At 38.0% G+C, this 24,086-nt stretch overlaps 1 long non-coding RNA gene across 1 annotated transcript in view; it reads right to left on the bottom strand.

The window, feature by feature from the left end:
• Positions 1-16,819: 16,819 nt before the first annotated feature.
• LOC147342835 (uncharacterized) overlaps positions 16,820-24,086 on the bottom strand; it is a 53,432-nt gene continuing 46,165 nt past the window's right edge. The window contains exons 2-4 of the long non-coding RNA XR_015156740.1: positions 17,955-18,021; positions 17,283-17,386; positions 16,820-16,947 (exon numbers count right to left, since the gene is read on the bottom strand). This is a non-coding gene — a long non-coding RNA (uncharacterized LOC147342835). The remainder of the gene's footprint in view (positions 16,948-17,282; positions 17,387-17,954; positions 18,022-24,086) is intronic.

Below are 24,086 nucleotides of genomic sequence, written 5' to 3'. Positions count from 1 at the left end.
TTTGGTCCATACCGTTTCTGTCCTTTATTGTGCCCATCTTTGCATGAAATGTTCCCTTGGTATCTCTGATTTTCTTGAAGTGATCTATAGTCTTTCTCATTCTATTTTGTTCCTCTATTTCTTTGTATTGTTGACTTAGGAAGGCTTTCTTATCTCTTCTTGCTGTTCTTTGGAACTCTGCATTCAGATGGGTTTATCTTTCCTTTTCTCCTTTGCCTTTTGCTTCTCTTCTTTTCTCAGCTACTTGTAAGGCCTCCTTGGACAACCATTTTGCATTTTTTTTCTTGGGTATGGTTTTGATAAGTGCCTCCTATACAATGTTACACAGCTCCATCCATAGTTCTTCAGGCGTTCTGTCTATCAGATCTAATCCCTTGACTCTATTTGTCACTTTCACTGTATATCATAAGGGAGTTGGTTTAGGTCATACCTGAATGGCCTAGTGGTTTTCCTGACTTTCTTCAACTGAAGTCTGAATTTGGCAATAAGAAGTTCATTGTCTTTTAGATGATTACAAGATGTTGAATTATAGTTCCCTGTGCTATATGTTAGGCCCTTGTTATCTATTTTATGTGGTAGTGTGTATGTATTAGTCCCAAACTTCTAATTTATCCCTCCATACCCTGTTGTAAAGAATCTGCCTGCTAATGCTGGAGATGTGGGTTCTATCCCTGGTTCAGGAAGATCCCTTGATGTAGAAAGTGGCAACCCAGTCCAGTATTCCTGCCTGGGAAATCCCATGGACAGAGGAGCCTGGTGGGCTACAGTCCATGGGGTCACAAAGAGTCAGACATGACCTATCATGAGTAACTTAAATATATATTATTGAATAGCGCCGTGCTGGACAGTTGTAGGTAAAGTGATGTATCTGTCTCCTTTGTATTGGGTTCACCATCGTATGTCCCACTTTTAAGGACACTACTTTAATCGGTCCAGAAGTGTGTGCAGACATCTACATATTAATACATAATCAGTTCCCTTAAACTCATTCCTCAAAATTTTCTCTTATATAGTCATTAAGATTTCTATTTAATATGCACAAATTTTTTGTGATATCCCTTGGTATGATTTTGACTGTTTATTCAGTTCTACGGAGAAGGCAATGGCACCCCAGTCCAGTACTCTTGCCTGGAAAATCCCATGGACGGAGGAGCCTGGTAGGCTGCAGCCCATGGGGTCGCTGAGGGTCGGACACGACTGAGCGCCTTCACTTTCACTTTTCTCTTTCATGCATTGGAGAAGGAAATGGCAACCCACTTCAGTGTTCTTGCCTGGAGAATCCCAGGGACGGGGGAGCCTGGTGGGCTGCCATCTATGGGGTCACACAGAGTCAGACACGACTGAAGTGACTCAGCAGCAGCAGCAGCATTCAGTTCTATCTTTTCAGATCTTTATATTTTAATGATTTAAATCTAAATCATTCTTAGTACCTTATGCATATTATTGTTTCATTTGCAGTCATCATATTTATATCCATCTGTATCTGAATTGGTGAGTAGTTGTATCATCTTATAAAGCTATTTATACTGAATATATACTCAGGCATGAAACTGATGTATCAAATGGTACATCATATTAAATTCACTAATATATTACAAGCATATTAAATTCACTAAACACTTCCAAACTGTACTCTAGAATTAGCATACTTGTTTACAGTACTGCTAATGGCATGTGACAGTTCTATTTTCCCACATCCTCACTAGCTTTTAAGATTATGAGACTGATGTTTTTGTCAGCGTGATGAAGTACAATAGTGTCTTGTTCTTCTAATATGCATTTTTGTAATTGCTACTGAAGTATATTTTCAAAGTCTGATCACTGGGTATCCCCTTCTGTGAATTATTTTTCCATAAATTGTCTAATTGTCTTTTGGGTACCCTGTCTTTTTCTTATAGGTTTTAAGGAGAAATTAGCATATGGAGGAGATAAGAATTAAGACATTTTCAGTTAGATGCATTGCAAATGTTGTCTATGTCTCCCGCTTTTTGATTTTCCATTGTACAACTATTGGTCTTGGTAGGGGATGTTATATGAACATACACACACATATGTACATATATATATATACATAAATATTTGTATCATTTATGTGTATATGTATACCTATATTTGTATACTAACATATATACACACTAATAATTCCAGATTAAAATCAAGTTAATTGTTACTAAATATTTGATAGAAATCTTAGAAATAAATCTCAGAAGTTAGCTGGTAACTTTCTTATTTTAAAATCAACAAATGCTGAAGGACAACTAATTTTGTGTACAGTAAATCAGATTCAATAAATTAGAAAAAATATATGAACAAAATTTAATGGCAAAATAAATACACAAAATATAATATTGGTTATACAAATATGCAAATCCTTTCAGATACTTTGAATTGACAAGATGCAAAGCAAATCATCAAGTTTGTTTTTAATAGTTCAAGCTAATACAAAATCAAATTACAACAGCAAAGCCATATTTTTCTCCAACAATGGCAAAGATTATCAAAGATAATTCTATGTCAGTTTGGTTATTAGATACTTTGTTGAAGATGAATTTATTCGGGTATAACTTTCTGGAAATAATTTGGCAATTATTGCCAGTTATACGGAGAAGGCAATGGCACCCCACTCCAGTACTCTTGCCTGGAAAATCCCATGGATGGAGGAGCCTGGTAGGCTGCAGTCCATGGGGTCGCTAAGAGTCGGACATGACTGAGTGACTTCACTTTCACCTTTCACTTTCATGCATTGGAGAAGGAAATGGCAACCCACTCCTGTGTTCTTGCCTGGAGAACCCCAGGGACGGGGGAGCCTGGTGGGCTGTCGTCTATGGGGTCGCATAGAGTCGGACACGACTGAAGCGACTTAGCAGCAGCAGCAGCAGCAGCCAGTTATACATAAAGCTTGGTAACTGAAGAATACAGCAGTATTTCTAGTTGAGGAAATTTGGAAATAAATTTGAAGATGTTTTTAGAAACCGGGAAATATATTTTAAAAAATATATTTAAAATCATGTTTACAAAGCATTCTATTTACATGGAAAATGCTTGTTATCAATTGTAAACATGATATAACATTCTATGTATGTTATCAGTTCTTTAAAAAATTAAAAAAGCTTTAAGTAAGTAAGTAAGTGTTAGTTGCCCAGTCGTGCCCGACTCTTTGCGAACTCATGGACTGCAGCCCACCAGGCTCTTCTGTCCATGAGATTTTCCAGGCAAGGATACTGGAGTGGGTTGCCATTTCCTTCTCCAATAAAATAGCTTTAGTAAAGTATTAAATGTGTTTATGTCTATATGAATAGGATTGTGTATATTTTAAAGTATCACATAATTATTTTCTCAAATTTATGCAATTTTAATAACTTAAGGAGAACATACTTAATACTATTTTTAATCATGCATTGATTACAAATGTTTCATTTTCTCTCTTCTGCTTTATTGAGGGAGCAAATAAAATTGTACAATATTTATAGATCTAGTTATTTCTTATTATCTTATTATCTATTCCTCTATCAATCTCATAAATGCCATAAAGGAATGTTACCTTATGTACCACGCAGTGTTTCAAGATCTAGGGTAGTTTTTTCTTTAACCTGATACAGTTTTCCACTATTTTCTGTATGTCAACTGATTTTGTCAACTTATAACCTGTATTCAATTCTACTTCCAGGTATTTGAGCATTGTTCTTAATCCTAAGAAAGACACCAAAAAATGTTTTCATACAATGTGATCCTTGGAAATTTGTTCCTCTCCCAAACCTTCATTGGAGTTTTAGGGAACTTGTTGCTCATGGCATATGCTTACATTCACTTTGAAATAAGTCAAAAGAAGGTCATAGGTAATACTCTCATCCATTTGACTTTTTGTATTATGGTTATCATAATTTGTACAGGCATTCCAGAAGTGATTTTTTATTTTGGAATTAAACATATTCTAGATGACGTTCAATGTCAAGTGGTAATAGTCATTTACAGAGTTGCACGTGGATTTTCACCATCAGTCCCAGCCTCTGTCTGTATCCTGCCATGGCTCAAACCCAAAGCATCCAGTTTAATTTTATCTTCTTTCCTCTTCTTTTAACCTCTTGCTCAACATCCAGATCATAAGAGGTAGTACACCATCAAAAAATGTTACTTTTATTGGGCATGGATTTCCTCTGAAATACTGTACAACATTTGGGTCTTGTGTTGCATTTATAAGTGTTATTCTTACTAATGACCTTCTCTTTGTGTTCCTTATGGTTTGGGCCAATATTTACATGTTGACTTTTTTACACCAACACCAGAAGGAAGTTCAGGTTTGACACAAAAACAAGAAAATGCAGAAAATCTGCCCAGAGTCACTCTAACAGTCCTTTATTTGGTAACATGTTTTGTCTTATTAATTCATTCCTCATCATGCATATTTCCTTTTCACATCACAAAGATTTTAATCAACAGGACATCAGTGTCTTTTTCTCATCCTCTAACTCAATGCTCTGCCCTTTGGTGCTTGCTGATCAATAGTGACAGTAAGATTTTCAGTGTTCTGCACTCTTTCAATGAGAAGAAAGTGGCTTCAAAAGTAGGCAATTGATGAAAGATATTCAGAATCTTTATGTTGCATTTAAGGAGTCCACGAGGAACAAAATTCTTCTTAATCATGGTAAGGGAAAATTCAGCACACAGAATTTTAATAGACACACCCATTCTCTAATGTCTCTATGTAATTACTGTAGAGATGTTTTCAGGAGGTTTTTCACTCCAACAGAATTGAAGGTAAAGTTTTGGAATGGTATAAGCGATATTATCTGGGTAGACTCTTTGAAGCCAATAAATGAGATAATTAAAGTTGGCATTATTTTATGTCAACGAACAACTACCTTAAACTGCTGAATCAATTGTTGGTTTTTGTGTTCAATTTAAAATGTAAAGTTTTTTAACCTTACCATATAGCATATTATAAGTAATTTAATTAACAGCTTAATTAACTTCTGTTAAATTAATAATTTAACAGAAAATAATGAAATATAGAAAGAGGTACAGGCCATATCAATAAAAATAGGCTGTTTGATAGCTTTCATAAACTTTCAACTATTGTCAATACTGAAAATTTCAATACTGAGTTATATTTATGGCTTACTTAAGTCTTCCTTAATCTCACTAAGTGATGTGAGCTAGTTTTCAGTATAGAGGATATCAGTTCTGGATTTATACCTAAATATTTTAGTTTTGTCATTGTACTTAACATCTTTTTTCAAAATAACTTTAGATTTGTCCACTTTACCTAGTCCCCTGTTAACTTTTTAAAACTTTTTTTTTTTTTAACTGAAGTATAGTTTACAATATTGTGTTAGTTTCAGGTGTACAGCAAAATGATAGTTATGACAAAAACTGTATCACGTCACAACTACATCATAATATCATATTATCAAAATGATACATACATATGTTCTTTTAAAAATTCTTTTCCATTATAGGTTATTACAAGATACTAAATATGGTTCCTGTACTATACAATAAGTCCTTATTTATCTATTTTATACATTAGTTCAGTTCACTCAGTCATAGTGTATATGTGTTAATCCCAAACTGCTAATTTATTCTCTCCTCCCTCTCTATCCCACCTCCTCTACTATCCCTCTTCCCCACTATCACCCTGGTAACCATAAATTTGTTTTCTAAATCAGTAGGTCTATTTTTGTTTTGTAAATAGCTTCATTTGCATCATTTTAAAAAGAGATTCCATATAAGTGATATCATTTGATGTTTGTCTTTGTCTGGCTTAGTATGATAATCTCTAGGTCCATTCATGTTGCTGCAAATGGCATTATTTAATTTTTTTATGGGCGTAGTATTCCATTGTATAAATACACCACCTCCTGTTTACCCATTCATCTGTTGATGTATATTTAGGTTACTTCCATGTCTTGGCTATTGTAAATAGTGCTGCAATGAGCATTGGGGTGCATGTATCTTTTTGAATTATAGTTTTCTCCAGGTAATATGCTCAGGAGTAGGATTGCAGGATCATATGGTAGCTCTACTTTTAGTTTTTTAAGGAACCTTCATACTGTTCTCCATAGTGGCTGTACCAATTTACATTCCCACCATCAGTATAGGAGGGTTCCTTTTTCTTCACATCCTTACCAGCGTTTATAATTTGTGGATTTTTTGATCATGGCCCTTTTGACTGGTGTGAAGCGATATCTCATTGTCATTTTGATTTGCATTTCTCTAATAATAAGCGATGTTGAGCATTTTTTCATGTGCCTCTTGGTTATCTGTATGTCTTCTTTGGAGAAATGTCAGTTTGGGTGTTCTGCCCCCCCACCCCTACCCCCTTTTTTTCCCTGGCTGCACTGGGTCTGTGTTACTGTGCACGGGTTTTCTCTAGTTGCGGTGTACAAGCTTCTCATTGCGGTGGCTTCTTTTCTTGCAGAGCGTGAATGGCTTTAGTAGTTGCAGCTCGCGGGCTGTAGAGTGCTGGATCCGGAGTTGCGGCACAGGGCATTTGGAATCTTCCTGGACCAGGAATCAAACCTATGTCCTCTGCATTGGCAGGCAGATTCTTAACCACCTGACCACCAGGAAAGCCCCTTCTGCCTATTTTTTGATTGGGTTGTTTGGGCTTTGATATGTACGAGCTGTTTTGTATATTTTGGAAATTAATGCCTTATGAGTTGAATCATTTGCAAATATTTTCTCCCTTTCTGTAGATTGTCTTTTTGTTTTGCTTATGGTTTCCTTTGCTGTGCAAAAGCTTTTGAGTTTAATTACGTCCCATTTTTTGGTTTTTATTTCTATTACTGTAGGAGACAGAACTTAAAAAAAAAAAATGTTGCTGCGATTTAAGTCAGAGAATATTCTGCCTATGGTTTCCTCTAGGAGCTTTGTAGCATCTGGTCTTACCTTTGGTCTTAAATCCATGTTGAATTTGTTTTTTTTTTTTTTTTTTGTATATTGTATTAGAGGATGTTCTATTTTCATTCTTTTACATACAGCCATACAGCTGTTTAGTTTTCTCAGCACTACTTATTGAATAGACTGTCTTTCCTCCATTATATGTTCTTGCCTCTCTTTTTGTAGATCAATTGACCATAAGCTTGTGGGTTTATTTCTGGGATTTATCTCCTTTTCCACTGATCTATGTATGTCTTTTTGAATCAGTACCATACTGTCGTTTGTACTCTAACTTTGTACTAGGTCTGAAGTCAGCATGATTCCTCCAGCTTTATTCTTGTTCCTCAAGATTGTTTTGGCTATTCAGGGTCTTTTGTGTTTCCAAACAAATTTTATTTTTTTATTTTTTGTTATTTATTTTTTTATGTCAATGGCTTTTCCTTTGCATCTCCATATACATTTTCTTTTTTTAATATAAATTTATTTATTTTAATTGGAGGCTAATTACTTTACAATATTGTATTGGTTTTGCTATACATTGACATGAATCTGCCACAGTGGTACCTGTGTTTCCCATCCTGAAACCCTCCCACCTCCTTCCCCATCCCATCCATCTGGGTCATCCCAGTGCACCAGCCCTGAGCACCCTGTATCATGCATCAAACCTGGACTGGCGATTCGTTTCACATATAATAATATACATATTTCCATGCCACGCTCCCAAATCATCCCACCCTCGCCCTCTCCCACAGAGTCCAAAATACTGTTCTATACATCTGTGTCTCTTTTGCTGTCTCGCATATAGGGTTATTGTTACCATCTTTCTAAAGTCCATATATATGCGTTAGTATACTGTATTGGTGTTTTTCTTTCTTACTTCACTCTGTACATAGGCTCCAGTTTCATCCACCTCATTAAAACTGATTCAAATGTATTCTTTTTAATGGCTGAGTAATATTCCATTGTGTATATGTACCACTGCTTTCTTACCCATTCATCCGCTGATGGACATCTAGGTTGCTTCCATGTCCTGGCTATTATAAACAGTGCTGTGATGAACACGGGTACATGTTTCTCTTTCAATTCTGGTTTCCTCGGTGTGTATGCCCAGCAATGGGATTGCTGGGTCATATGGCAGTTCTATTTCCAGTTTTTTAAGGAATCTCCACACTGTTCTCCATAGTGGCTGTACTAGTTTGCATTCCCACCAACAGTGTAAGAGGGTTCCCTTTTCTCCACACCCTCTCCAGCATTTATTGCTTGTAGACTTTTGGATCGCAGTCATTCTGACTGGCTTGAAATGATACCTCTTTGTGGTTTTGATTTGCATTTCTCTGATAATGAGTGATGTTGAGCATCTTTTCATGTGTTTGTTAGCCATTTGTATGTCTTCTTTGGAGAAATGTCTGTTTAGTTCTGGGCCCATTTTTTGATTGGGTCGTTTATTTTTCTGGAATTGAACTGCAGGAGTTGCTTGTGTGTTTTTGAGATTAATTCTTTGTCAGTTGCTTCGTTTGCTATTATTTTCTCCCAATCTGAAAGCTGTCTTTTCACCTTGCTTATAGTTTCCTTTGTTGTGCAAAAGCTTTTAATTTTAATTAGGTCCCATTTGTTTATTTTTGCTTTTATTTCCAATGTTCTGGGAGGTGGGTCATAGAGGATCCTGCTGTGCTTTATGTCAGAGAGTGTTTTGCCTATGTTTTCCTCTAGGAGTTTTATGTTTTCTGTTCTTACGTTTAGATCTTTAATCCATTTTGAGTTTATTTTTGTGTATGGTGTTACAAAGTGTTCTAGTTTCATTCTTTTACAAGTGGTTGACCAGTTTTCCCAGCATCAATTGTTAAAAAGCTTGTCTTTTCCCCATTGTATATTCTTACCTTCTTTGTCAAAGATAAGATGTCCTTAGATGTATTTATCTCTGGGCTTTCTGTTTTGTTCCATTGATCTGTATTTCTGTTTTTGTGCCAGTACCACACTGTCTTGATGACTGCGGTTTTGTAGTAGAGCCTGAAGTCAGGCAGGTTGATTCCTCCAGTTCCATTCTTCTTTCTCAAGATTGCTTTGGCTATTCGAGGTTTTTTGTATTTCCATACAAATTGTGAAATTATTTGTTCTAGCTCTGTGAGGAATATCATTGGTAGCTAGATAGGGATTGCATTGAATCTATAGATTGCTTTGGGTAGCATACTCATTTTCACTATATTGATTCTTCTGATCCATGAACATTGTATATTTCTCCATCTATTTGTATCTTCTTTGATTTCTTTCACCAGTGTTTTATAGTTTTCTATATATAGGTCTTTTGTTTCTTTAGGTAGATATATCCCTAAGTATTTTATTCTTTTCGTTGCAATGGTGAATGGAATTGTTTCCTTAATTTCTCTTTCTATTTTCTCATTATTAGTGTATAGGAATGCAAGGGATTTCTGTGTGTTGATTTTATATCCTGCAACTTAACTATATTCATTGATTAGCTCTAGTAATCTTCTGGTGGAGTCTTTAGGGTTTTCTATGTAGAGTATCATGTTATTTGCAATAAGTGAGAGTTTTACTTCTTCTTTTACAATTTGGATTCCCTTTATTTCTTTTTGTGCTCTGATTGCTGTGGCCAAAATTTCCAAAACTCTGTTGAATAGTAGTGGTGAAAGTGGGCACCCTTGTCTTGTTCCTGACTTTAGAGGAAATGCTTTCAATTTTTCACCATTGAGGATAATGTTTGCTGTGGGTTTGTCATATATAGCTTTTATTATGTTGAGGTATGTTCCTTCTATTCCTGCTTTCTGGAGAGTTTTTATCATAAATGGATGTTGAATTTTGTCAAAGACTTTCTCTGCATCTATTGAGATAATCATATGATTTTTATCTTTCAATTTGTTAGTGTGATGTATTACACACACTAGATATTGTAGATATTGAAGAATCCTTGCATCCCTCACATAAAGCCCACTTGGTCATGATGTATGATCTTTTTAATATGTTGTTGGATTCTGTTTGCTAGAATTTTGTTAAGGACTTTTGCATCTATGTTCATTAGTGATATTGGCCTGTAGTTTTCTTTTTTTGTGTGTCATTTTTGTCGGGTTTTGGTATTAGGGTGATGGTGGCCTCATAGAATGAGTTTGGAAGTTTACCTTCCTCTGCAATTTTCTGGAAGAGTTTAAGTAGGATAGGTGTCAGCTCTTCTCTAAATTTTTGGTAGAATTAAGTTGTGAAGTCGTCTGGACCTGGGCTTTTGTTTGCTGGAAGATTTCTGATTACAGTTTCAATTTCCGTGCTTGTGATGGGTCTGTTAAGATTTTCTATTTCTTCCTGGTTCAGTTTTGGAAAGTTGTACTTTTCTAAGAATTTGTCCATTTCTTCCACGTTGTCCATTTTATTGGCATATAATTGCTGTTAGTAGTTTCTTATGATCCTTTGTATTTCTGTGTTGTCTATTGTGATCTCTCCATTTTCATGTCTAATTTTGTTGATTTGATTCTTCTCCCTTTGTTTCTTGATGAGTCTGGCTAATGGTTTGTCAATTTTATTTATCCTTTCAAAGAACCAGTTTTTGGCTTTGTTGAGTTTTGCTATGGTCTCTTTTGTTCCTTTTGCATTTATTTCTGCCCTAATTTTAAAGATTTCTTTCCTTCTATTAACCCTGGGGTTCTTCATTTCTTCCTTTTCTAGTTGCTTTAGGTGTAGAGTTAGGTTATTTGACTTTTTTCTTGTTTCTTGAAGTAAAGCTGTATTGCTATGAACCTTCCCCTTAGCACTGCTTGTACAGTGTCCCATAGGTTTTGGGTTGTTGTGTTTTCATTTTCATTCATTTCTATGCATATTTTGATTTCTTTTTTGATTTCTTCTGTGATTTGTTGGTTATTCAGCACAGTGTTGTTCAGCCTCCATATGTTGGAATTTTTTAATAGTTTTTCTCCTGTAATTGAGATCTAATCTTACTGAATTGTGGTCAGAAAAGATGCTTGGAATGATTTCATTTTTTAAAATTTACCAAGGCTAGAATTATGGTCCAGGATATGATCTATCCTGGAGAAGGTTCCGTGTGCACTTGAGAAAAAGGTGAAATTCATTATTTTGGGGTGAAATGTCCTATAGATATCAATTAGGTCTAACTGGTCTGTTGTATCATTTAAAGTCTGTGTTTCCATGTTAATTTTCTGTTTAGTTGATCTATCCGTAGGTGTGAGTGGGGTATTAAAGTCTCCCACTATTATTGTGTTATTGTTCATTTCCCCTTTCATACTTGTTAACATTTTGCCTTACATATTGTGATGCTCCTGTGTTGGGTGCATATATATATATTTATAATTGTTATATCTTCTTCTTGGATTGATCCTTTAATCATTATGTAGTGTTCTTCTTTGTCTCTTTTCACAGCCTTGTTTTAAAGTCTATTTTATCTAAGTATTGCTACTCCTGCTTTCTTCTGGTCTCTATTTGCATGGAATATCTTTTTCCAGCCCTTCCCTTTCAGTCTGTATGTGTCCCTTATTTTGAGGTGGGTCTCTTGTAGACAACATATATAGGGGTCTTGTTTTTGTATCCATTCAGCCAGTCTTTGTCTTTTAGTTGGGGCATTCAACCCATTTACATTTAAGGTAATTATTGATCAGTATGATCCCATTGCCATTTACTTTATTGTTTTGGGTTTGAGTTTATACACCCTTTTTGTGTTTCCTGTCTAGAGAAGATCCTCTAGCATTTGTTGGAGAGCTCGTTTGGTGGTGCTGAATTTTCTCAGCTTTTGCTTGTCTGTAAAGCTCTTGATTTCTCCTTCAGATTTGAATGAGATCCTTGCTGGGTACAGTAATCTGGCTGTAGGGTATTTTCTTTCATCACTTTAAGTATGTCCTGCTATTCCTTCCTGGCCTGAAGAGTTTCTATTGAAAGATCAGCTGTTATCCTTATGGGAATCCCCTTGTGTGTTATTTGTTGTTTTTCCCTTGCTGCTTTTAATATTTGTTCTTTGTGTTTGATCCTTGTTAATTTGATTAATATGTGTCTGGGGGTATTTCACCTTGGGTTTATCCTGTTTTGTACTCTCTGGGATTCTTGGACTTGGGTGAATATTTCCTTCCCCATTTTAGGGAAGTTTTCAACTATTATCTCCTCAAGTATTTTCTCATGGTCTTTCTTTTTGTCTTCTTCTTCTGGGACTCCTATGATTTTAATGTTGGGGCATTTAACATTGTCCCAGAGGTCTCTGAGGTTGTCCTCATTTCTTTTAATTCTTTTTTCCCCGCCTCTGTTCATTTATTTCTACCATTCTATGTTTTACCTCACTTATCCTATCTTCTACCTCTGTTATTCTACTGTTGGTTCCCTCCAGAGTGTTTTTGATCTCATTTATTGCATTATTCATTATATATTGACTCTTTTTTATTTCTTCTAGGTCCTTGTTAAACCTTTCTTGCATCTTCTCAATCCTTGTCTCCAGGCTATATATCTGTAACTCCATTTTGTTTTCAAGATTTTGGATCATTTTCTCTATCATTATTTGGAATCCTCTATCAGGTAGATTCCTTATCTCTTTCTCTTTTGTTTGGTTTGGTGGGCATTTATCCTGTTCTTTACCTGCTGCATATTCCTCTGTCTCTTCATCTTGTTTATATTGCTGTGTTTGGGATGACCTTTCCGTATTCTGGCAGTTTGTGGTTCCTCTTTATTGTGGAGGTTTTTCACTGTGGGTGGGGTTGGATGGGTGGCTTGTCAAGGTTTCCTGGTTAGGGAAGCTTGTATCAGTGTCTGGTGGATGCAGTTGTATTTCTTCTCTCTGGAATGCAATGAAGTGTCCAGTAGTGAGTTTTGAGATGTCAGTGGGTTTGGTGTGACTTTGGGCAGCCTGTATATTGAAGTTCAGGGCTATGTTCCTGTGTTGCTGGAGAACTTGCGTGGTATGTCTTGCTCTGGAAGTTGTTGGTCCTTTGGTGGTGCTTGGTTTCAGTGTGGGTATGGAGGCTTTTAATGAGCTCCTATCAATTAATGTTCCCTGGAGTCAGGAGTTCTCTGGTGTTCTCAGGATTTGGACTTAATCCTCCTGCCTCTGGTTTTCAGTCTTATTCTTACAGTAGCCTCAAGACTTTTCCATCTATACAGCACCATGATAAAACATCTAAGTTAATGATGAAAAGTTTCTCCACAGTGTGGGACACCTGGAGAGGTACCCAGAGTTACATGGAGAAAAGAAGAGGGGAGAGGGAGATAGAAGTGACCAGGAGGAGAATAGGGGGAATCAAAAGGGGGAGAGACAAAGCTAGCCAGTAATCACTTCCCTATGTGCTCTCCACAGTCTGGATCCTTCAGAGATGTTCACAGAGTTACACAGAGAAGGAAGAGGGAGGAAGGAGACAGAGGTGGCCAGGAGGATAAAAGGGGGATTCAGAAGGAGAGATACAGATCCAGCCAGTAATCAGTTCCCTAAGTGTTCTCCACAGCCCAGAACACAAAGAGATCCACAGAGTTGTGTAGAGAAGGGGGAGGGAGGAGATAGAGGCGACCTGGTGGAGGAAAAGGAGAGTCAAAAGGGGAAGAGAGCAATCAAGTCAGTAATCTCACTCCCAAGTAAAAATGGGTACTGAAGATTGGGTTCTTAAAGGAACAAAATTGATAAAAAATACTAAAAGGCAAAGATAAAAATCTAGAGTAGAGGTTAGCTTTTCAAAAACAATATTAAAAAAGCAAAACAAAGTTACAAAAATTATAAAATAAATATATATGAAATTTGCTTTAAAAATAGGGTCTTTTTTTGGCAAGGTAATAGGTTCTATGAAGACCTAAAAGACCTTTTAGAACTAACACCCAAAAATGATGTCCTTTTCGTTATAGGGGACTGGAATGCAAAAGTAGGAAGTCAAGATGCACCTGGAGTAACAGGCAAATTTGGCCTTGGAATACGGGATGAAGCAGGGCAAGGACTAATAGAGTTTTGCCAAGAAAATGCACTGGTCATAACAAACACCCTCTTCCAACAACACAAGAGAAGACTCTATACATGGACATCACCAGATAGTCAACACCGAAATCAGATTGATTATATTCTTTGCAGCCAAAGATGGAGAAGCTCTATACAGTCAGCAAAAACAAGACCAGGAGCTGACTGTGGCTCAGACCATGAACTCCTTATTGCCAAATTCAGACTTAAATTGAAGAAAGTAGGGAAAACCACTAGACCATTCAGGTATGACCTAAATCAAATCCCTTATGATTATACAGTGGAAGTGAGAATAGATTTAAGGGCCTAGATCTGATAGATAGCGTGCCTGATGAACTATGGAATGAGGTTCGTGACATTGTACAGGAGACAGGGATCAAGACAATTCCCGTAGAAAAGAAATGCAAAAAAGCAAAATGGCTGTCTGGGGAGGCCTTACAAATAGCTGTGAAAAGAAGAGAAGCGAAAAGCAAAGGAGAAAAGGAAAGATATAAACATCTGAATGCAGAGTTCCAAAGAATAGCAAGAAGAGATAAGAAAGCCTTCTTCAGCGATCAATGCAAAGAAATAGAGGAGAACAACAGAATGGGAAAGACTAGGGATCTCTTCAAGAAAATCAGAGATACCAACGGAACATTTCATGCAAAGATGGGCTCGATAAAGGACAGAAATGGTATGGACCTAACAGAAGCAGAAGATATTAAGAAGAGGTGGCAAGAATACACAGAAGAACTGTACAAAAAAGATCTTCACGACCCAGATAATCACAATGGTGTGATCACTGACCTAGAGTCAGACATCCTGGAATGTGAAGTCAAGAGGGCCTTAGAAAGCATCACTATGAACAAAGCTAGTGGAGGTGATGGAATTCCAGCTGAGTTATTTCAAATCCTGAAAGATGATGCTGTGAAAGTGCTGCACTCAATATGCCAGCAAATTTGGAAAACTCAGCAGTGGCCACAGGACTGGAAAAGGTCAGTTTTCATTTCAATCCCGAAGTAAGGCACTGCCAAAGAATGCTCAAACTACAGCACAATTGCATTCATCTTACACACTAGTAAAGTAATGCTCAAAATTCTCCCAGCCAGGCTTCAGCGATATGTGAACCGTGAACTTCCAGATGTTCAAGCTGGTTTTAGAAAAGGCAGAGGAACCAGAGATCAAATTGCCAACATCCACTGGATCATAGAAAAAGCAAGAGAGTTCCAGAAAAACATCTATTAATGCTCTATTGACTATGCCAAAGCCTTTGACTGTCTGGATCACAATAAACTGTGGAAAATTCTGAAAAAGATGGGAATACCAGACCACCTGATCTGCCTCTTGAGAAATTTGTATGCAGGTCAGGAAGCAACAGTTAGAACTGGACATGGAACAACAGACTGGTTCCAAATAGGAAAAGGAGTTCGTCAAGGCTGTATATTGTCACCCTGTTTATTTAACTTATATGCAGAGTACATCATGAGAAACGCTGAACTGGAAGAAACACAAAATGGAATCAAAATTGCCGGGAGAAATCTCAATAACCTCAGATATGCAGATGACACCACCCTTATGCAGAAAGTGAAGAGGAACTAAAAAGTCTCCTGATGAAAGTGAAAGTGGAGAGTGAAAAAGTTGGCTTAAAGTTCAACATTCAGAAAACGAAGATCATGGCATCCAGTCCCACCACTTCATGGGAAATAGTTGGGGAAACAGTGGAAACAGTGTCAGACTTTATTTTTCTGGGCTCCAAAATCACTGCAGATGGTGACTGCAGCCATGAAATTAAAAGACGCTCACTCCTTGGAAGAAAAGTTATGACCAACCTAGATAGCATATTCAAAAGCAGAGACATTACTTTGCCAACAAAGATTTGTCTAGTCAAGGCTATGGTTTTTCCTGTGGTCATGTATGGATGTGAGAGTTGGACTGTGAAGAAGGCTGAGCGCCGATGAATTGATGCTTTTGAACTGTGGTGTTGGAGAAGCCTCTTGAGAGTCCCTTGGACTGCAAGGAGATCCAACCAGTCCATTCTGAAGGAGATCAGCCCTGGGATTTCTTTGGAAGGAATGATGCTAAAGCTGAAACTCCAGTACTTTGACCACCTGATGCGAAGAGTTGACTCATTGGAAAAGACTGTGATGCTGGGAGGGATTGGGGGCAGGAGGAGAAGGGGACGACAGAGGATGAGATGGCTGGATGGCATCACTGACTCGATGGATGTGAGTCTCGGTGAACTCCGGGTGTTGGTGATGGACAGGGAGGGCTGGCATGTGCGATTCATGGGGTCACAAAGAGTCGGACACGACTAAGTGACTGATCTGATCTGATCTGAATAGGTTATAAAAATGAAAATTAAAGGAGTAATAGAGATCTAAATTAAAAAAATGTTTAATTAAAACAAATGATAATATGAAAATATACCTAGGACTTTCTCTGGAGATATTGCAGATAGTGTGGGGTCAGTTCATTTTCAGATAGTTCCTTGATCCGGCTTATACTTCTCAAGATCTATAGGCTCCTTCCTATGTAGTCGGTGCTAGCTACAGGGTTTTAATATATTGCACCTGTCACTTCCAAGGCGGTTCCCTCTGTTTATTTTAGCTTCTTCTCTTTGTTGGTCTCTTCAGTGTCTAGTTTCCACCCTGACACAAGGGGGCGGCGATGGTCCCTTTCTTTAGGCTTACTTGTTCAGTCATGCTGTGGGGAGGGAGGAACACTGCAAACAAATATCACTGGCATGTGTGGCGAGCGCTTGCAGTGTCTCAGCCACACTGGGTTTGCCCCCGCTCATGGGGTGTGTGCTTTCTCAGTCTACACTGCTCAGGCTCTAGGTTGTTCTGTCGGGAACTAAGGCAGGCCCTGGGTTGCGTGCACTTCCCAGGTCTAAGCCACTCAAGTTCAGGTTCTTGGGTACTCCACAAAGGCATAGACTTGGTTGGGCCTTCGTTTTGTGCCCTTCCCAGGTCTGAGCAGCTTAGGTGACCAAGTGCTTGGCGAGCGCAGTCGCCCCCAGTTGGAGGCTGTGTCTTATCGCCTCCCCCGTCCCAGCCACTCAGGTTTTCTGGGTGTATAATGGGCGTGCCTTTTCAGGTTGCTATATGTCTCTTCTGGGGAGCTGATCTCTGGCTGCGACCCTCCTGGCAGATGTTGACCTTACAGAATCCCAAGAAGTCTTGGTTAGCAATGAAGCCTGCTTGCAGTTTGGTAGAGGATGCCTCTCTGGGGCCGCGATTGCCCCCTTTCTGGTTCTGGCTGCCCTGGCTGCCTGTCTCAGGGAGGGGAGAGGGGGATGGGCTGGTCCGCAGCTGCCTAGCTCTGCTCAGTCCTTTGTTCTGTGAGTGGGCCTGGCAGTGTCTTAGGTTAGGGCTTTCCCCCGGATAGTTCTCTATTTTTTTTCCCCTCTCTTTCTGGCTATCCCATAGTCTGGGTTGCTATCCCTTGTTAGTTCCCTCAGATTGCCCTCGGGGAATTCAGGCCCAGTCCTTACCCTAAGCAACGCAGCCGGCGCCTCCTAGTCCAGTCCCGCTTGCTAGAGGCAGATGTGAGCATCTGGGCTGCTTCTCTGCTGGGAGTTGCCCTTAGGCATGTAATCTGTGGGTTTTAATTAATTAATTATTTTTCCTCCTGGTTATGTTGCCCTCTGAGATTCCAAGGCTCACCACAGACCCGCCAGGGAGAGTGTTTCCTGGTGTTTGGAAACTTCTCTCTTTTTTAAGACTCCATTCCCGGGACGGATCTCCGTCCCTACATCTTTTGTCTCTCTTTTTATCTTTAAATTTTGTCCTACCTCCTTTTGAAGACAATGGTATTGTGGAATTTGCTCAGTGTTCAAATGTTCTTTTGATGAATTTGTGGGGGAGAAAGTGGTCTCCCCATCCTATTCCTCCACCATCTTAGGACTGCCCTCCATACAAATTTTAAAGTTTTGTTCCAGTTCTATGAAAAATGCCACTGGTGATTTGATAGGGATAGCACTGAATCTGTAGACTGCCTAGGTGAGTATGGTCATCTAAAATAAACCTTAGGTAGGTTTATTCCTAGGTATTTTATTCTTTTTGATGTGGTGGTAAATGGAATAGTTTCCTTCTCTTTCTGATCTTTCATTGTTTGTGTATAAAAATGCAACAGATTTCTGTGTATTTTGTTTCCATCAACTTACCAATTCATTGATGAGGTCTAGCAGTTTTCTGGTAATGTCTGTAGGATTTTCTAGTATAGGACTATATCTGCAAAAAGTGACAGTTTTACTCCCCAGTTTTAACATTTTAAAACATTCCATCACTATTCTCTCTTAAACTGTGTGTGTATGTTAGCATTTTTACTGATCCTTGATAGCAAGTTGCAGACATAATACCACATAACCCATAAATCCAGAGTGTATTTCTCCAAAAAAGAAATATTCATACATAATCGTAATTCAACCAAAGTCAAAAAATCAACATTTATGTTCTATCATCCAATCTATATGCTCTATTCAAAATTTGTCAGATGTTTCACAGTGTATTTGCTTCATTGTCTAAGTCCCACGACAAGATCATGTATTGCATTTGGTTGTCATGTCTCCTGAGTAACTTTCTAGCTGGAAAACATCCTTTATCATTGATTACCATTACAGCTTTAAAGGTTACAGGCATTCATCCAGTAGGATGTTCATTCCACATATTCATAATGAGGCAGAAATTATGTTTTATTCTTCTTGCTGCATCACATCAGTTAGGTACATGGTGTTGACCAATCCTAACACTGGTGATGTTAATCCAGTCTTGAAAATTGTCCTTCCTAATATAGTAAGATTTTTCAGGTTGACCTCATATTTTCCTTATGCTACCCCTTGGAACTATCTACTTATTCAGGGATTAAGTTTCCATTTAGAAGAGGATGCATTTAGAAAGCAATATCTACTGCTAGATATACACTTATTAGTGCAGTGCTATTTCTTCTAGCCTTCTCATTGGACAAAGCTAGGAAATACATGTATGGACAGACATAAAAGTGCACACACATATATTAATATCAATTAATATCTATTATAATGCTGCTGCTACTGCTAAGTCACTTCAGTCGTGTCCAACTCTGTGCAACCCTATAGACTGCAGCCCACCAGGCTCCCCCATCCCTGGGATTCTCCAGGCAAAAACACTGGAGTGGGTTGCCATTTCCTTTTCCAATGCACGAAAGTGAAAGGTGAAAGTGAAGCTCAGTTGTGTCCAACTCTTCGCGACCCCATGGTCTGCAGCCTACCAGGCTCCTCCGTCCATGGGATTTGCCAGGCAAGAGTACTGGAGTGGGATGCCATTGCCTTCTCTGATCTATCATAATCACTGATAGATTTTTCCAAGCATTTTAATTATTTGGATGCTATTGTAAATAAGATTATTGCTTGGTTTTATTTTCAGAGTATTTATTGCTAGCTTACAGAAATACAGCTGATGTTTATATAGTGATCTTGTATCTTGAGACCTCGCTGAACTAATCTATTCTATTTTTTTATTCCTTAGGATTTTCTGTACATTAGAGAATATCATTTGTAGAGATGACAGTTTTAATTCTTTCCAATCTGAATGCTTTTATTTCTATTTCATGCCTAAATGATCTGGTTAGAAAACCCAGGACAGTGTTGAGTAGAGGAATTAAAATCAGTTGCATCATATTTCTGATATGGGGAAAGCTTTCCATCTTTCATGATTAAGTATGATAGTTGATGTGATTTCTTTTATAAATATTCTTTATCAGAAAGAGGAAGTTTCTTTCAATTTCAAAATAGTTGATTTTTTTTTTTAATCATGGAAGGGTATTGGTTTTTATCAAGCCTTTTCTGTACCTGTTGAGATGATCAAGAACCCTTATGTATTTTGGTGGTAAGATAGTTTTTTGGAAAATGGTCTAGCAGGTTCTTATAAAAGTTATAAAACATGTATATACTATATGATCCATATAGTTTTCACTCCTGGGTTTTCATTTTTCTTAGTGAATACCTATGTCAGAAAAATACTTGTGCACAGTAGCTTTATTCATGGTAGGCAAAACCTGGATTTTGAATATAAACCAGGTATCCATCAATAGAATGGTTGATAAATCAGCTGTGTTCTATCAGAGTAGAATAAATAAAATGACAAAGTGAGAAGGACCAAGTGGAAATTCTGAAGTAATGGTTATGTTGTATATTTTAATATGTGGTTTTACACAGGTGTAGATTTTGATAAGGAGAAGGCAATGGCAAACCACCCCAGTACTCTTGCCTGGAAAATCCCATAGACAGAGGAGCCTGGTAGGCTGCAGTTCATGGGGTCGCTAAGAGTTAGACATGACTGAGCGACTTCACTTTCACTTTCATGCATTGGAGAAGGAAATGGTTACCCACTCCAGTGTTCTTGCTTGGAGAATCACAGGGATGGGGGAGCCTGGTAGGCTGCTGTCTATGCGGTCACACAGAGTCGGACACAACTGAAGTGACTTAGCAGCAGCAGCAGCAGCAGACGTTTGTTAAAAACTCAAGAAGTTTTATAAGATATGCATTTTTATTTATGCAAATTTCATTAAAAACTAAATATAACTTGAGTCTAGCTAATGACATGCACATTGATGTATTTAGGAAAAGTACACTGTCTAAAATTTTTAAATGCAGCAAGAAAATAAAAGTAGTTCTATAATAAAGCATATGTAGTAAATGCCATGTTAGAATTTAGAAATACACATACTCATAAATTCTTACAATTTTGATTTTCTTAACATTTTTATTTTATATTAGAGTTGATTAACACTGTTGTGTTAGTTTCAGGTATAAAAATTAACTCAGTTACACATACACATGTATCTATTCTTTTTTCACATAGGTTATTACAGAATATTAAACAGTTCCCTATGCTATACAGTTGGTGGTGGTGGTTGTTTAGTTGCTAAGTCTTGTCTTACTTTTTGTGACCCTGTGAACTATAGCCCACCAGGCTCTTCCATCCATGGGATTTCCTGGGCAAGAATACTGGAATGGGTTGCCATTTCCTTCTCCAGGGGATCTTCCCGACCCAGGCATTGAACTGGCATCTCCTGCATTGGCAGGTGGTTTCTTTAGCAGTGAGCCACCAGGGATACCTATATGGTTGGTTATCTATTTTAAATATAGCAATGTGCATATGTCATTCCAAACTGCCAGTCTGTTTCTCTTCCTATCCTTCCCCCGAGTAACCATAAGTTCATTCTGTTAGTCTGTTTCTGTTTTATAAATATTTGGCATCATTTATTTTAGATGCTGCATGTAAGCGATATCATATGATATTTGGCTTTGTCTGATACACACCACATCTTCTTTATCCATTCATCTGAATAGACATTTGGGTTGCTTCCATGTCTTGGCTATTGTGAACTGTGCTTGCAATGAACATTGGGCCCATGTATCCTTACAAACCATGTTTTCCTTTGGATATATGCCGGGAGTGAGATTGCTGGATCACACGGTAGCTCTGTATTTTTTTTAAGGGACCTCCATTCTGTTCTCCATAATGATTGTACCAATTTATATTCCCACCAACAGTGTAGGAGGGTTCTCTTTTCTCCACACCCTTTCCACCATTTGTTTGTGGACTTTTTGATGGTCATTCTGGCTGGTTCTCAGTGTAATTTTGATTTGCATTCTAGTGATGTTGAACATTTTTTCAGGTGCCTCTTGGCTATCTGTATGTATTCTTTGGAGAAATGTCTATTTAAGTCTTCTTCTGCCTATTTCTTTGAGTTTTTTAAAAATATTAAGCTGCATGAGCTGTTTATAAATTTTGGAGATTAATTCCTTGTTGGTTGGTCACTTTATTTGCAAATACTTTTTCCATTCTGTGGGTTGTCCTTTTGTTTATAGTTTCATTTGCTATGCAAAAGTCTTTGAGTTTGGTTAGGTTCCATTTGTTTATTTTTGTTTTTATTTCCCTCACTCTAGGATAGCTATATCCAAGCTTTCTGGCACCAGGGGCTGGTTTTGTGGAAAACAATTTTGCCACAGACTATAGTGGAGGGATAGTTTTAGGATGATTCAAGTGCTCTTCATGTATTGTGTACTTTATTTCTATTACCTTAGCTTTACCTCAGATCATCAGGCATTAGATCCCAGAGGTTGGGAAACCCTGCTCTAGGAGGTGGATCAAAAAACATATTGCTAAGATTTATGTCAAAGACCTAAATAGACAATTTTCTGAGGAAGACATACGGATGGCCAGAGGCACTTGAAAAGATGGCTCAACATCACTATTAGAGAAATGCAATGAGATATCACTTCACACTAGTTAGAATGGCCATCATCAAAAAAATCCACAAACAATAAATATTGGAAAGGGTGTGGAGAAAAGGGAACCTTCCTACACTGTCGGTAGGAAGGTAAATTGGTACAACAATTATGAATAACAGTATGGGAGACCCTTAAAAAACTGAGTGTAGAACCACCCTATGATCCAGCAACCCCACCCCAGGGCATGTATATGGAGAAAACCATAATTCAAAAAGGCACATGCACTCTAGTGCTCATTGCAGCATTATTTACAGTAGCCAAGAAATGGAAGCACTTAAATGTCCATTGATAGGGGAGTTTATAAAGAAGTTATCAGTTCAGTCACTCAGTCATGTCCGACTCTTTGTGACCCCATGAACTGCAGCACGCCAGGCCTCCCTGTCCATTACCAACTCCCGGAGTCCACCCAAACCCTTGTCCATCGAGTCAATGATTCCATCCAACCATCTCATCCTCTGTTGTCCCCTTCTCCTCCTGCCCTCAATCTTTCCCAGCATCAGAGTATTTTCCAATGAGTCAGCTCTTTGCATCAGGTGGCCAAAGTACTGGAGTTTCAGCCTCAACATCAGTCCAATGAAGTTATAGTAATAAATACAATGAAATACTAGTTGGCCATAAAAATGAAATGAAATAATGCCATTTGCAGCAACATGGATGGACCTAGATATTATCATTAAGTCAAATAAGTCAGAGAAAGACATATCATGATACCACTTATATGTGGAATAAAAAAAAAGGTACAAAAATTTTAAATGGTATAAATGAACTTATTTCAAAACAGAAATAGAGTCACAGATGTAGAGACTAAACCTATGGTTATCAGGGGAGAAGGTAGAGGGAGTGATAAATTGGGAGATTGGGATTGACATATATACATTACTATGTGTAAAATAGATAACTAGTAAAAACCTACTGTGCACCCCATAGATTTGGCTCAGCGGTAAAGAATCCGTCTGCAAAACAGGAGACATGGAAGGAGCTGCAGGTTTGATCCCTGGGTTGGGAAGACCCCCCTGAAGAAGGAAATGGCGACCCACTCCAGTATGCTTGCCTGAAAAATGTCATGGACAGAGGAGCCTGGCAGGCTATAGTCCATGGGGTGGCAAAGAGTCAGACACAACTTAGCAACTAAACAGCAACAGCAAGGACCTACCGTATAGCACGGGGAACTCTACTCAATGCTCTGTAATGACCTGTATGGGAAAAGAATCTTTAAAAAAGTTGATATATGTATAACTCATTCACTTTGCTGTATACCTAAAACTAACAACATTGTAAATCAACTCTATGCAAATTAAAATAAATCATAACAGCAGTTGCCCTGAGTGGGGAATTAACTAGAAAAGGTTAAGGCAACTTTCTAAGGTGATTAAAAATTTTATATAAATGTATCTGTTTACCAAAACAAACTGTACAGTTATAATCATTTTATATATATTATACCTTAATTTGAGAAGGGCAAAAAGAAAGAAAAAGTGCAAACATGATAGATCTGCAAAAGCTAGAAATCTCTAGTACCCTGTGTTGGTAGACATATGTGGATATAGAAATCCTCATACACTTCTGGAATATAGGTTGATGTAAACTTTCTGAAATGTAAACTAATATTGCTGCTGCTGCTGCTGCTGAGTCGCTTCAGTCATGTCCAACTCTGTGCAACCCTGTGGATGGCAGCCCACCAGGCTCCCCTGTCCCTGGGAATCTCCAGGCAAGAACACTGGAGTGGGTTGCCAATTCCTTCTCCAGTGCATGAAAATGAAAAGTGAAAGTGAAGTCACTCAGTCGTGTCTGACTCTTAGTGACCCCATGGACCACAGCCCACCAGGCTCCTCCATCCATAGGATTTTCCAGGCAAGAGTACTGGAGTGGGGTGCCATTGCCTTCTTAGTCAAATTGAGTCTATATATAAATTATGACCTAATATCTTGAATCCAGGGGAAAATATGCAATAACAGAAATAAAATACTCACTGGAGGAAATGAATGGAAATGATAGGGGAAAGAAGTTAACTTGCAGATGGTT

This window comes from Bos grunniens, chromosome 28 (genome assembly GCF_055505025.1).
Source record: "Bos grunniens cultivar Pamir isolate PY7600 chromosome 28, Bosgru_T2T1.0, whole genome shotgun sequence".
Taxonomy (NCBI): Eukaryota; Metazoa; Chordata; class Mammalia; order Artiodactyla; family Bovidae; genus Bos; species Bos grunniens.
The sequence above is the reverse complement of the archived record's forward strand: the minus strand, read 5'-3'. Positions and strand labels throughout refer to the sequence as shown.